General features: G+C 34.6%; 1 long non-coding RNA gene across 2 annotated transcripts in view; it reads left to right on the plus strand.

Moving 5' to 3' along the window:
- The first annotated feature begins 1,138 nt into the window (after window positions 1-1,138).
- The window catches only part of LOC128248108 (uncharacterized), an 11,771-nt gene continuing 9,567 nt past the window's right edge, over window positions 1,139-3,342 (plus strand). For both annotated transcript variants that reach the window (XR_008264377.1, XR_008264378.1), the window contains exon 1: window positions 1,139-1,275. This is a non-coding gene — a long non-coding RNA (uncharacterized LOC128248108). The remainder of the gene's footprint in view (window positions 1,276-3,342) is intronic.

A 3,342-nucleotide genomic window follows, 5' to 3' on the forward strand; every position in this document is an offset into this window, starting at 1 on the left:
ACACACACACACACACACACACACACACACACACACACACACACACACACACACACATGCATAAAGAGCTTCTTTCAACTTCTGTCTAACAAATCTTTGTTGTCCTGATGCTATATTAGAAGACACTTGCCCAAAGTGCCATTCAGTGGAACTGAACCCAAAACCACATGGTTGGGAAGTAAACTTCTTAACCACACAGCCATGCCTGACATTTATCGACATTTGTCGGTTAAACACAACTTGGAAGATAATTATCTGCTATGCATATACTGCCACAATTTCAGCTGAAATAAAGTTATGATGCATATATGGGCAGCAATGTGATACACACATGTGATCAAAGAATGACCAACACAAAACCGAAGAAAGTTTTTCAATTCAACCAATCGTCGCACTCTGTCAGTTACGACAATGAGGGTTCCAGTTGATCCAATCAATGGAACAGCCTGCTCGCGAAATTAACATGCAAGTGGCTGAGCACTCCATAGACACGTGTACCCATAATGTAGTTCTCGGGAAGATTCAGCATGACACAGAGTGTGACAAGGCTGACCCTTTGAAATACAGGCACAACAGAAACAGGAAGAAAGAGTGAGAGAAAGTTGATGCGAAAGAGCACAGTAGGGTTCACCACCCCCACCCCCACCCTGCTAGAGCCTTGTGGAGCTTTGGGTATTTTCACTCAATAAATACTCACAATGCCCGGTCTGGGAATCGAAACTACAATCCCACGACCACGAGTCTGCTGCCCTAACCACTGGACCATTGCACCTCCACTATTCAACCAATTCAATGATAGCTAACATGTTACAATAAAAGTTTAGAAATACTTAAAATAATTTTTTTTTGTTTAATTTTTATTTCATTTTATTTCTCTAAAACAAAAAAGACAAAAAAAGGAAAAAAAAGAAGATACTTCTCTGAATATTAGACAATTATTTTGAGTGCAAACTTTAATTTGATTTTCTAATTTTAGATATAAGGTTTAATTTCCAACCTGTTTTCAAAAGCTAATTGTGAGCATGACCCAGAAGCCACAATAGTCGATTCATAGTTCGTGTCATTTAGAGACACAAATGACGCACACAGCTTACATTAAAGTATCTACTAACAAACTGGTGCTCTATTATAGCCTTAATTCTGGTCAACAAGGTAGCAATAGAGATTGATTTGACTACAAATTAACAACAAGCTAGTCAGCCAGTCTGCTGTAATTCGGAAGTATAGGGAAAGTTAAGCGTCAAGTCTGTGCCACAATCATCTCATGTCTTTGTGGTAGGTACAAATTTTGAAATGACCAGTTCTCTTTCAACAACATTTAAAGCATCCTAATTGTACATTCCTTATTGTGTTCAAAGTAGGCAAAGCGTTTATATATTACATATGTTATAGCTTACTTCCTTTATGATTAGGAAACTAGTTAAGTAGACACAAACAACCGGCCTGGCTATCATTAGAGTACTCAAACTTAAAGGAAATGATTAAGTATAAAGTTGTGTCATATTTACCTGTCATTCTTTGACTACAGCTAAACACTTCTAACTGTTAACAAAGATTTACAGTTCTTTTTTTGAAAGAAGACTTAAAATAGGGATAATACACTGCTTTCGCTTTACATGAGAAAATAAAATTATTGCCCAGTAAATGACATTAAGTGGAACAAAAGAAAAAATATTTATTGTTTTAGAATTTAAAAATTTTCATTCAAATTCCAAATTGGATTTTCAGATCCAATTTGGAATTTTTAATGAATTTTCAGTAAATTTTTCAGATCTTAAATAGTATTAATTAAAATAATTAACAAACAAAATTATGTAATGATTATTTAAAAGAAAAAAAATTTTTGTCTTCTATAGAATGACATAAAAAAAAAAATTTAACTTTGCTAATTTGAATCTAGAAGAATAAAATCATTCATCATTGTCATTGCCATTGTTATCATCATCGTCATCATCATCATCATCATCATCATCATCATCATCATCATCATCATCATTATCATTGTCATCATAACAGTGACATGCAGTTGTCTTTCTTAAAGTAAAACTTAATACATAAAAGTGTATGTATGTATGCATATATGTATGTACATATGCATGAGTGTACATATGTATGTATGTATGTATGTATGTATGTATGTATGTATGTATGCGTGTGTGTGTTTATGAATATGCATGTATATGTGTGCATGTATGTATATATAGTATATTCAAAGTTGTAGGCCACGCTTTTGTACTCTGGGTGGCTAAAATGTTATGAAAGGATACATTTTTCAGGGCGGAGGTCAAAGTTATATAATTTTTAGATTCTATATTTATTTATTTTGCACATTTTTATAAAGCTCAGTTTGAACAAATTTTTGAATTTCCTGCAAAAAAATTTTATTGAATCAACATCTCCAGGAAAAAAATTGAAGATTGTTGGCATCAGTTTAAAATCAATTTCTGACCCCACACCATCCACCACAGACTGAATTAATGAAATTGAATTTCATGGGCTGGACAAAGCTGTGTACAGATGATAGGAATATATGTGTGTGCATCATCATCATCATCATCATTTAATGGATGTTAAATGATGATGATGATGATGATGATGATGATGATGATGATAATGATGATGATGACGATGATGATGATGATGATGTGACGATGATGATATATATCAATTTCATTGATTTAACGTCCACTTTTCCATGCTCCCATGGACTGAATGGAATTTATTAAGACAGAAGTTTCTATAGGCAGTTACCCTTCCTGTCGCCAACTATCCACTGTTTCCAAGCCGGGTAATATTTTCCCATGACCAGACATCTTTTTACAGAATATTGAAAATACACAGAGATATTTATAATAATCAGTGTACAGATATCAGTGTACATATCCAATATGGCTGATCTTACCAATTAGTTTCACACTAGGGCTTCAAAAGAATGTTAGGTAACAGTCCGATTACGTAACTCTGCACTCATCAGAGCATATATATATTTATTTCTTTATTGCTCACAAGGGGCTAACCATACAGGGGACAGAAAAGGACAGACAAGGGGAGTAAGTCGATTACATTGACTTCAGTGTGTAACTGGTACTTATTTAATCGACCCCAAAAGGATGAAAGACAAAGTCAACCTCGGCGGAATTTGAACTCAGAACACATTGATGGATGAAATACCGCTAAGCATTTTGCCCAGCATGCTAATGATTCTGCCAGCTCGCCGCTCTCTAGAACATATATATTATAGCCACACACATATCTACACATGCATATTCATTTTTATGTACAATGCATGCATGTGTGTGTGTGTGTGTGTGTGTGTGTGTGTGTGTGTGTGTGTGTGTGTGT

This window comes from Octopus bimaculoides, chromosome 6, assembly GCF_001194135.2.
Source record: "Octopus bimaculoides isolate UCB-OBI-ISO-001 chromosome 6, ASM119413v2, whole genome shotgun sequence".
Taxonomy (NCBI): Eukaryota; Metazoa; Mollusca; class Cephalopoda; order Octopoda; family Octopodidae; genus Octopus; species Octopus bimaculoides.